We start from the raw sequence: 13,370 nt of genomic DNA, 5'->3' as shown, positions 1-13,370 counted from the left end.
CATAAGGTAGGGGAGGGGACGAAAATCCTGGGAGCCTTGAAGAATGTTTGGAAGTCGAGAACATTATCTCGGAAAGCAAAAATGGGTATGTTTGAAGGAATTGTGGTTCCAACAATGTTGTATGGTTGCGAGGCGTGGGATATGGATAGAGTTGTGCGCCGGAGGGTGGATATGCTGGAAATGAGATGTTTGAGGACAATATGTGGTGTGAGGTGGTTTGATCGAGTAAGTAATGTAAGGGTAAGAGAGATGTGTGGAAATAAAAAGAGCGTGTTTGAGAGAGCAGAAGAGGGTGTTTTGAAATGGTTTGGTCACATGGAGAGAATGAGTGAGGAAAGACTGACCAAGAGGATATATGTGTCGGAGGTGGAGGGAACGAGGAGAAGTGGGAGACCAAATTGGAGGTGGAAAGATGGAGTGAAAAAGATTTTGAGTGATCGGGGCCTGAACATGCAGGAGGGTGAAAGGCGGGCAAGGAATAAAGTGAATTGGATCGATGTGGTATACCTCGACGTGCAGTCAATGGATTGAATCAGGGCATGTGAAGCGTCTGGGGTAAACCATGGAAAGTTGTGTGGGGCCTGGATGTGGAACTGGGAGCTGTGGTTTCGGGCATTATTGCATGACAGCTGGAGACTGAGTGTAAGCGAATGGGGCCTTTGTTGTCTTTTCCTGGCGCTGCCTCGCGCACATGAGGGGGGAGGGGGATGTAATTCAGTGTGTGGCGGGGTGGCGATGGGGGTGAGTAGGGGCAGACAGTGTGAATTGTGTGCATGTGTTTATATGTGTGTGTCTGTGTGTGTATATATGTGTGTACGTTGGGATGTGTGGGTGTGTATGTTTGCGTGTGTGGACGTATGTGTGTGGGGGTGGGTTGGGCCATTTCTTTCGTCTGTTTCCTTGCGCTACCTCGCAGGCGCGGGAGACAGCGAAAAAGCAAAATAAATAAATAAATGAATATATATATATATATATATATATATATATATATATATATATATATATATATATATATATATATATATATATATATATATATATATATATTTTTAGCTGTCTCCCGCGTTTGCGAGGTAGCGCAAGGAAACAGACGAAAGAAAAATGGCCCAACCCACCCCCATACACATGTATATACATACATGTCCATACACGCAAATATACATACCTACACACCTTTCCATGGTTTACCCCAGACGCTCCACATGCCCTTATTCAATCCACTGACAGCACGTCAACCCCGGTATACCACATCGATCCAATTCACTCTATTCCTTGCCCTCCTTTCACCCTCCTGCATGTTCAGGCCCCGATCACACAAAATCTTTTTCACTTCATCTTTCCACCTCCAATTTGGTCTCCCACTTCTCCTCGTTCCCTCCACCTCCGACACATATATCCGCTTGGTCAATCTTTCCTCACTCATTCTCTCCATGTGCCCAAACCATTTCAAAACACCCTCTTCTGCTCTCTCAACCACGCTCTTTTTATTTCCACACATCTCTCTTACCCTTACGTTACTTACTCGATCAAACCACCTCACACCACACATTGTCCTCCAACATCTCATTTCCAGCACATCCATCCTCCTGCGCACAACTCTATCCATAGCCCACGCCTCGCAACCATACAACATTGTTGGAACCACTATTCCTTCAAACATACCCATTTTTGCTTTCCGAGATAATGTTCTCGACTTCCACACATTCTTCAAGGCTCCCAGAATTTTCGCCCCCCCTCCCCCACCCTATGATCCACTTCCGCTTCCATGGTTCCATCCGCTGCCAGATCCACTCCCAGATATCTAAAACACTTTACTTCCTCCAGTTTTTCTCCATTCAAACTTACCTCCCAATTGACTTGACCCTCAACCCTACTGTACCTAATAACCTTGCTCTTATTCACATTTACTCTTAACTTTCTTCTTTCACACACTTTACCAAACTCAGTCACCGGCTTCTGCAGTTTCTCACATGAATCAGCCATCAGCGCTGTATCATCAGCGAACAACAACTGACTCACTTCCCAAGCTCTCTCATCCACAACAGACTGCATACTTGCCCCTCTTTCCAAAACTCTTGCATTCACCTCCCTAACAACCCCATCCATAAACAAATTAAACAACCATGGAGACATCACACACCCCTGCCGCAACCTACATTCACTGAGAACCAATCACTTTCCTCTCTTCCTACACGTACACATGCCTTACATCCTCGATAAAAACTTTTCACTGCTTCTAACAACTTGCCCCCCACACCATATATTCTTAATACCTTCCACAGAGCATCTCCAGATCCAGAAATGCTACAAACAAATCCATTTGCTTTTCTGAGTATTTCCCACATACATTCTTCAAAGCAAACACCTGATCCACACATCCTCTACCACTTCTGAAACCACACTGCTCTTCCCCAATCTGATGCTCTGTACATGCCTTCACCCTCTCAATCAAAACCCTCCCATATAATTTACCAGGAATACTCAACAAACTTATACCTCTATAATTTGAGCACTCACTCTTATCCCCTTTGCCTTTGTACAATGGCACTATATATATATATATATATATATATATATATATATATATATATATATATATATATATATATATATATATATATATATATATTCTTTTCTTTCTTTTAAACTATTTGCCATTTCCCGCGTTAGCGAGGTAGCGTTAAGAACAGAGGACTGGGCCTTTTTTGGAATATCCTCACCTGGCCCCCTCTGTTCCTTCTTTTGGAAAATTAGAAAAAAAAAAATGAGAGGGGAGGATTTCCAGCCCCCCCGCTCCCTCCCCTTTTAGTCGCCTTCTACGACACGCAGGGAATACGTGGGAAGTATTCTTAATCCCCTATCCCCAGGGATAATATATATATATATATATATATATATATATATATATATATATATATATATATGTGTGTGTGTGTGTGTGTGTTAAGTGTAAATGCAATCCATCTTAATTAATGTGTACAAATATACTGAAAAAATATGTATATTTTTTTCTTGTGAGAAGGTGGGAGGTGGTGTACCTTAACCAGGTGTGGGTCCCACTGGACGGCCGACACTGTGACTGGAAAATATCACAGGAACACACACACACACACACACACACACACACGGGCCAGCTGGGGAGCAGGTGGGTGCAGATGAGGAAGGTAGGTGGTAGTGACCAGGGTCATCACCACCCACGACCACTATCGTGTGGTCCGGCTAACGACCGACGCTTACGTGTGTCCAGTTTCCTCCGACACAGATCAGCGCACGATCAACAGCACATGGGGATGACAACGTAAATGTGTCCAACTTTGGGATCCGTTTAGGGTCGTTGATAGTTGGGATTGTGGTGCACCTGACCCAGGTGAAAATGTACATCTGGAAACCTCCCCGAATTTGAAAGCAATATTCTGTACAGTTACAGATGAACCATCTGTACAATTACAGATGAACCATCTGTACAATTACAGATGAACCATCTGTATGATGACAATAACAATGCACAGGAAAGTTTTAGCATCGAAACAAAAACTACAACATTATGATAACGATAGTAACAGGTAACCCATAATTATTATGATAACGATAGTAACAGGTAACCCATAATTATTATGATAACGATGATAACAGGTAACCCATGATTATTATGATAACGATAGTAACAGGTAACCCATAATTATTATGATAACGATGATAACAGGTAACCCATGATTATTATGATAACGATAGTAACAGGTAACCCATAATTATTATGATAACGATAGTAACAGGTAACCCATTATTATTATGATAACGATGATAACAGGTAACCCATAATTATTATGATAACGATAGTAACAGGTAACCCATAATTATTATGATAACGATAGTAACAGGTAACCCATAATTATTATGATAACGATGATAACAGGTAACCCATGATTATTATGATAACGATAGTAACAGGTAACCCATAATTATTATGATAACGATAGTAACAGGTAACCCATAATTATTATGATAACGATGATAACAGGTAACCCATAATTATTATGATAACGATGATAACAGGTAACCCATAATTATTATGATAACGATGATAACAGGTAACCCATAATTATTATGATAACGATGATAACAGGTAACCCATGATTATTATGATAACGATAGTAACAGGTAACCCATAATTATTATGATAACGATGATAACAGGTAACCCATAATTATTATGATAACGATGATAACAGGTAACCCATAATTATTATGATAACGATGATAACAGGTAACCCATGATTATTATGATAACGATAGTAACAGGTAACCCATGATTATTATGATAACGATAGTAACAGGTAACTCATGATTATTATGATAACGATAGTAACAGGTAACCCATGATTATTATGATAACGATAGTAACAGGTAACCCATGATTATTATGATAACGTTGATAACAGGTAACCCATGATTATTATGATAACGATGATAGCAGTTAACCCATGATTATTATGATAACGGTGGTAACAGGTAACCCATGATTATTATGATAACGATAGTAACAGGTAACCCATGATTATTATGATAACGTTGATAGCAGGTAACCCATGATTATTATGATAACGGTGGTAACAGGTAACCCATGATTATTATGATAACGATAGTAACAGGTAACCCATGATTATTATGATAACGATGATAACAGGTAACCCATGATTATTATGATAACGATGATAACAGGTAACCCATGATTATTATGATAACGATAGTAACAGGTAACCCATGATTATTATGATAACGATGATAACAGGTAACCCATGATTATTATGATAACGATGATAACAGGTAACCCATGATTATTATGATAACGATGATAACAGGTAACCCATGATTATTATGATAACGATGATAACAGGTAACCCATGATTATTATGATAACGATGATAACAGGTAACCCATGATTATTATGATAACGATGATAACAGGTAACCCATGATTATTATGATAACGATGATAACAGGTAACCCATGATTATTATGATAACGATGATAACAGGTAACCCATGATTATTATGATAACGATGATAACAGGTAACCCATGATTATTATGATAACGATGATAACAGGTAACCCATGATTATTATGATAACGATGATAACAGGTAACCCATGATTATTATGATAACGATGATAACAGGTAACCCATGATTATTATGATAACGATGATAACAGGTAACCCATGATTATTATGATAACGATGATAACAGGTAACCCATGATTATTATGATAACGATGATAACAGGTAACCCATGATTATTATGATAACGATGATAACAGGTAACCCATGATTATTATGATAACGTTGATAACAGGTAACCCATGATTATTATGATAACGATGATAACAGGTAACCCATGATTATTATGATAACGTTGATAACAGGTAACCCATGATTATTATGATAACGATGATAACAGGTAACCCATGATTATTATGATAACGATGATAACAGGTAACCCATGATTATTATGATAACGATGATAACAGGTAACCCATGATTATTATGATAACGATAGTAACAGGTAACCCATGATTATTATGATAACGATGATAACAGGTAACCCATGATTATTATGATAACGATGATAACAGGTAACCCATGATTATTATGATAACGATGATAACAGGTAACCCATGATTATTATGATAACGATGATAACAGGTAACCCATGATTATTATGATAACGATGATAACAGGTAACCCATGATTATTATGATAACGATGATAACAGGTAACCCATGATTATTATGATAACGATGATAACAGGTAACCCATGATTATTATGATAACGATGATAACAGGTAACCCATGATTATTATGATAACGATGATAACAGGTAACCCATGATTATTATGATAACGATGATAACAGGTAACCCATGATTATTATGATAACGATGATAACAGGTAACCCATGATTATTATGATAACGATGATAACAGGTAACCCATGATTATTATGATAACGATGATAACAGGTAACCCATGATTATTATGATAACGATGATAACAGGTAACCCATGATTATTATGATAACGATGATAACAGGTAACCCATGATTATTATGATAACGATGATAACAGGTAACCCATGATTATTATGATAACGATGATAACAGGTAACCCATGATTATTATGATAACGATGATAACAGGTAACCCATGATTATTATGATAACGATGATAACAGGTAACCCATGATTATTATGATAACGATGATAACAGGTAACCCATGATTATTATGATAACGATAGTAACAGGTAACCCATGATTATTATGATAACGATGATAACAGGTAACCCATGATTATTATGATAACGATGATAACAGGTAACCCATGATGATTATGATGAGTGGGTGACGGCAGAATCATAGTACCATGAGAAGAGATGAGAAAATCATGAGGCGTTCATGAAAGAATTACGAGAGCAAACTGGGATGTCGGAGGTGGTATTTCTAGTTTCATTGCCTGGTGCCGCCGTGAGAGCGACTGCTGGTGTACGTAGGCAGTTGTGACGAGGCGAGACGTGCGTGGCTCGGGTGAGGCCACACACCGCCGGTAACACACGGGGAGGGACGCAGTGAGGGACGCAGTGAGAAGCTTTCTTTTTTTATTTTTAAATCCATCTTGATCTTAAGGAGGAAGAGCGTAGGAGGCAGCAGCAGACCCTGTGTGACGCCCTTGTGTGTTGTGTGCAAGGAGGAAGTTGGTCGGTGAAAATTACACACATTGATCGGTCAGGTGTTTATGAATTGTAGGTACATACAGATTTTATATGTATCTATAGAATATGGACGTACGCACATATACACCCCAACGGTACACTGTCACCAGGAATCTATGTCAACCATTCACGTTAAAGCGCCCCAGGATTCGAACCCGGGCCATATATAGGTATAGGTAGATAGATATATAAGTACGTGAATATATTAATGTTTATATATATGTTCTTTCTCTACGGATATATAACATTACTGTCATGGGAACGGAAGCCATCCATGGTAGATTCAGTTTCTTTGATTTTGATTTTAAGACATTTTATTGTTCGTCTAAGACCATCACTCCTGCAAACCTTTGGTTATTGTAGGTAAAACCGGTTCACGACAGCTGGAGTGAGGGAACCGGTTCACAACAGCTGGTGTGAAGGAACCGGTTCACAACAGCTGGTGTGAAGGAAACGGTTCACAACAGCTGGAGTGAGGAACCGGTTCACAACAGCTAGTGTGAGGGACCGGTTCACAACAGCTGGAGTGAGTAACCGGTTCACAACAGCTGGTGTAAGGGAACCGGTTCACAACAGCTGGTGTTAGGAACCGGTTCACAAAAGCTGGTGTGAGGGAACCGGTTCACAACAGCTGGTGTGAAGGAAACGGTTCACAACAGCTGGAGTGAGGGACCCGGTTCACAACAGCTGGTGTGAGGAACCGGTTCACAACAGCTAGTGTGAGGGAACCGGTTCACAACAGCTGGAGTGAGTAACCGGTTCACAACAGCTGGTGTAAGGGAACCGGTTCACAATAGCTGGTGTGAGGGAACCGGTTCACAACAGCTGGTCTAAGGGAACCGGTTCACAACAGCTGGTGTGAGGGAACCGGTGTTCACAACAGCTGGTGTGAGGGAACCGGTTCACAACAGCTGGTGTGAGGGACCGAGGCTTTCCTCTCCTCGCCATTTTGTTTTTGTGTAAACCTCCAGCGTGACGTCATGGCGTAAGAGTTGTGCCGCGCCTCCCGGGCGGGGGGCGGGGCGCGGCCTCACGTTACGTCATGGCGGGTGTGGCGGTCGATCTCGTGGGATCATGGATGTGTTACGCGCCCGGAGTAATAACGCGCGTCACGGACGTCCACACTCGGTGATGTGACACACGTCACTGTACACCCGGTCTGTGGTGTGACAAGACAGGAACTGTGTCCAGTAACGGTCGTAACGCTTTACTATTATTATGATACTCTGGTGTTACACCCAGCACAACCTACTGCCAGTGTAATAACAACAGCCGAGTAAGGCAGCTCATGATTACAGAAGAGACAGACTATATATTCATCGTTTGATGATCAGTTATGTTATCATCATGTTAAGAAGAGATCCCATATATTCATACATTTTAAGAAAAGATTCCATATATTCATACATTTTAAGAAAAGATTCCATATATTCATACATTTTAAGAAAAGATTCCATATATTCATACATTTTAAGAAAAGATTTCATATATTCATACATTTTAAGAAAAGATTCCATATATTCATACATTTTAAGAAAAGATTCCATATATTCATACATTTTAAGAAAAGATTTCATATATTCATACATTTTAAGAAAAGATTCCATATATTCATACATTTTAAGAAAAGATTTCATATATTCATACATTTTAAGAAAAGATTCCATATATTAATACATTTTAAGAAAAGATTCCATATATTCATACATTTTAAGAAAAGATGCCATATATTTATACATTTTAAGAAAAGATGCCATATATTCATACATTTTAAGAAAAGATACCATATATTCATACATTTTAAGAAAAGATTCCATATATTCATACATTTTAAGAAAAGATTCCATATATTCATACATTTTAAGAAGATTCCATATATTCATACATTTTAAGAAAAGATGCCATATATTCATACATTTTAAGAAAAGATGCCATATATTTATACATTTTAAGAAAAGATTCCATATATTCATACATTTTAAGAAAAGATTCCATATATTCATACATTTTAAGAAAAGATTCCATATATTCATACATTTTAAGAAAAGATTCCATATCATACATTTTAAGAAAAGATTCAATATATTCATACATTTTAAGAAAAGATTCCATATATTCATACATTTTAAGAAAAGATTCCATATATTCATACATTTTAAGAAAAGATTCCATATATTCTTACATTTTAAGAAAAGATTCCATATATTCATACATTCTAAGAAAAGATTCCATATATTCGTACATTTTAAGAAAAGATGCCATATATTCATACATTCTAAGAAAAGATTCCATATATTCATACATTTTAAGAAAAGATGCCATATATTTATACATTTTAAGAAAAGATTCCATATATTCATACATTTTAAGAAAAGATGCCATATATTTATACATTTTAAGAAAAGATTCCATATATTCATACATTTTAAGGAAAGATTCCATATATTCATACATTTTAAGAAAAGATTCCATATATTCATACATTTTAAGAAAAGATGCCATATATTTATACATTTTAAGAAAAGATTCCATATATTCATACATTTTAAGAAAAGATTCCATATATTCATACATTTTAAGATTCCATATATTCATATATTTTTAGAAAAGATTCCATATATTCATACATTTTAAGAAAAGATTCCATATTGCATACATTTTTTGATGTGCAAAACTGGAAGTGTGTTGACGTGTACATTAGTAGCAGGTCATGTGGCCAGACGTGTACGTGAACACGTTGTTCGTATTGACGACGTATTGTTCATCATATGTATTACCTTCACTAACAGTATGTTTATATTGATGATGATGACACACTGTTGTTCATCATATGTATTACCTTCACTAACAGTATGTTCACACTGATGATGACCTACTGTTCTTCATCATATGTATTACCTTCACTAACAATATGTTCACACTGATGACGACCTACTGTTCTTCATCATATGTATTACCTTCACTAACAATATGTTCACAGTGATGATGACCCACTGAGGTTGTGTAAACCATCACCAGACAAAATATGTTGTACAGTTATAACACTCGCCGCAAGACCTATTCATTGCAATGATAAATGATATCAAGTAAATGTGTCTGACATGATAAACGTTTGACATACAACAAATAATCTGAAATCAAATGTTTAAGATGAAAGATTGTGATTGTTAACCTCTGTTCTTGATGTAAATGATATCATTTCTTCGTATTATATTAATTAGATTATGAGTATTAGTGGCCACTGTCTTATTTATCGTTGCTATTAATGCACGAGAGAAAACATGTCTTTGAATACAGCTGACGACACCACATTAAATACGTGTTGATGTGCGACACATAATTACTGAGTATTACATTATTTATTACCGCCAGGTACAGATGCGTTCGTTTGTTTGTTTGACGTGTCAGTTATTAGTTCTGTTTCACAACACTCTCTTATACACCTGAGCCACTCCTAGTTATACACCTGGGCCACTCCTAGTTATACACCTGGGCCACTCGAAGCAATATATGAGCTAATATATGGTCACTTGCCGTGCTACCTACCTAACATGTGGACTACGTGAGTAACTGGTTAGTTTTAAGGTTGTAGGACGCTTGGTTGCTGCTCACATTTGCATGTCGGTTTGGAAATACCGAATGTATGGAGTGTTGTGAGTGATGAAAAGTTCTGATCAATAATGTACTAAGCAGACTGATAGCATGGCACATTTATCAGCTCACACACACACACACACACACACACACACACACACACACAATATATATATATATATATATATATATATATATATATATATATATATATATATATATATATATATATATATATATATATATATATATATGTATATAATGACAGCTAGAAAATGGTTGAGAGCGACTGCGGCCTTTCCTTGTGTGTTCCCGCGCTGCCTCGCTGAGGCGGGAAAAGGGCAAAAGGTAGCGCGGGAACAGAGGAGGGAGTGTCACCTCTGGTCGGTTCACACTGTGGATGATTTCTTACTGGACCAACCTACTCGATAATGTTTATCGCGCAAAACCAACAACAATCGATGAGATAAAAGCCGCCAGTGAAAGATAATGTGACCCTCTCCACTGCTTAATGTTGTTGGTGTGTGGGAGTGTTGTCATGTGTGTCTGGGTCAGAGTACGATGATCAGTTTGTATACACGCGACACCTCATGGTAATGATCACACATCTGTCTCTAATATGAATTATAGATATTGGATATAGTTTAACTGACATTGTATTAATGATAATTCAAAGTGTGTATGAGTTTTTTTGAGACGCCCTTATATGTATATGAGTGGATGGGCCATTTCTTCGTCTGTTTCATAGCGATACCTCGCTGACGAGGTAAACAGCGGTTATGTATAATGAATGAATTAATATATATATATATACATATATATATATATATATATATATATATATATATATATATATATATATATATATATATAAAGTCTTGCACGTGATCCTCTGTCGGCTTCACATCACTAGCAACGTAAGTGGGGAGTTATAACGCGTATTGACTGGAATAAATTAAGTTGTAAAGGCTTATACAGTTCCAGTAGCTCATGTTTCCTGTACATTAACGAATTATATTATCTCTGTGTCACAATTGTTATCTTAATATCATATATAGTGAGTATTGATACGTGCGATGTACGGGAGAACAGTTGGTACACATCGTGATGTACGGGTCTTCCCTGACCTGATCTCGACCAACCTGGAACCTTCTGGAAGATATATGTTCACATTCCGCACTACACAACTGATAACTTCATTATATATATATATATATATATATATATATATATATATATATATATATATATATATATATATATATATATATATATGTTCCTATGAGTCCACGGGGAATATTTTGATCACGCGCAAAATTGTGATCCTTTCTCATATATATATATATATATATATATATATATATATATATATATATACTGCACCTTGCAAATATACTGCCTGCATTATATTATTATTATTATACTATTATTATTATAATGATAATGATGATTATCATTATTATTATGATTATTATTATTATTATTATTATTGCTATTATTATTTTTCTTATTATTATTATTGGCGTTGTTGTTGATATCATTATAATGATAATTATTATTATTAATCGGAAACAAATAGAAAAAAATTGGGTGCCTTAGATTTTATACATGATTCTAGGTATATTCACGCCACTGAATAAGATTATGACCTACATTTCCTTTTAGCAGCAGTAGGTATTGAGATAATGCACTCATCAATAAATGATATCTCTCATGAGCATAGATGAATGGAAACGGAGCTTATAATGTGTGCTTCTACACAGTGGCAACAAATATGGATGAATCCCAATTGGTCACTTAACTAAAATGATTAAACAGCTGGGCACAATCGCCCTGGTCTTACAAAAATCATACTACGATCACCAGTAGCTATGTGTGTGTGTGTAAGATCTTCCTCCCATACAGGGAGGAGAAAAATTACATACGTCCCGAAAGTTATGTTGACAACCTGAAGATGTTCAAGGTCAGTTGACGACGCTCCAGCGAAAATAAAAATAAATGAATGGATAAATGAATAAATGGATAAATAAATATGTAATAACTGAAGGTAAAAACAGACTCACTAACACCGGTCAACCTTCCTCACTCACAACGGTTCCCCCTCACATGAATCTCCCCATATTTTTTCCTGACCATTTTCTAAGAAGGGAAGGAGCGAGGCCCATTTTCCATCTTCCTACCTGTCACCGTAGTTAACAGTGACGTCACTGAGTATCCCGCGAGCGTGAAGACGTCAGCAGAGAGCGACATCGTTGTAAGTGAGCAGCGACACTGCTCGTGTTGTGAGAGGCAAGAGTTATAATGCGAATACTCACCACCGACCAGTTGTGTTGTTGTTGTTGTTGTCAGGGTTGTGAGGCAACGCCCGCGTCCCAGCTGCTTCACTGTCACAAGTCTGACAACCGTCTACAGTGACCGGGGTAGAACACGTCGCTGCTGTCAGTCTTATATGGTGGTGAGCCGGCGCGTACGACCAATCGTGTGGGGTTGTCATAGTTATCAGAGCGTGCACACGTATGGGTGGGCGTCGCAACGTAGCGCCAGGATTTCTGCGAGTTATTAGGGGAAAGGCTGACCTCGAGGCCCGGTGTGGTGACGACCACTGTGAGGCTGATGGGGTAGTGAGGACGACCCTCGTGTATGAGGGAGCGTGAGGACTTGCCTTGTGGCTGTCAGAGGTGTGGGGACGCACCCCCTCCCACCACAAGTTAGGGGGGAAAAAAAACGTTTGAAAGTTTTAATACGTTGGTAACACTGGACCACTATAGCCAGAACGGCAACCTTTGACCTGACCTGCAAGCTGACCCTGCCTCCTCCAACTGACCAATCACACGCCGGGACAATTCTCAAGGGGCACTCAGGGCGACCTCCGCTCAAAGGATGAACGATAATTCTGCCAAATGGTTTGAGGTGGACGCGTCCATACAGGAGAGAGAGAGAGAGAGGATGGTAAGGTTGTTGTACTGTGGCAGGGTTGTGTTGTGTTGTTATAATGGTGAGGGAGGCCCAGTCATGGTG

The 13,370-nt window shown here is 38.0% G+C and overlaps 1 protein-coding gene across 5 annotated transcripts in view; it reads right to left on the bottom strand.

The window, feature by feature from the left end:
- The window catches only part of LOC139749103 (uncharacterized), an 82,217-nt gene extending 69,174 nt beyond the window's left edge, over positions 1-13,043 (bottom strand). For 3 of the 5 annotated variants that reach the window (XM_071662664.1, XM_071662666.1, XM_071662662.1), the window contains exon 1: positions 12,668-13,043. The gene's annotated coding sequence lies outside the window, so the exon portion shown is untranslated. The remainder of the gene's footprint in view (positions 1-12,667) is intronic. The other 2 variants (XM_071662665.1, XM_071662663.1) reach the window with 1 other exon arrangement.
- Between the last annotated feature and the right edge of the window lie 327 nt (positions 13,044-13,370).

This window comes from Panulirus ornatus, chromosome 6 (genome assembly GCF_036320965.1).
Source record: "Panulirus ornatus isolate Po-2019 chromosome 6, ASM3632096v1, whole genome shotgun sequence".
NCBI lineage: Eukaryota > Metazoa > Arthropoda > Malacostraca > Decapoda > Palinuridae > Panulirus > Panulirus ornatus.
This window is presented reverse-complemented; position numbering and strand designations above follow the sequence as displayed.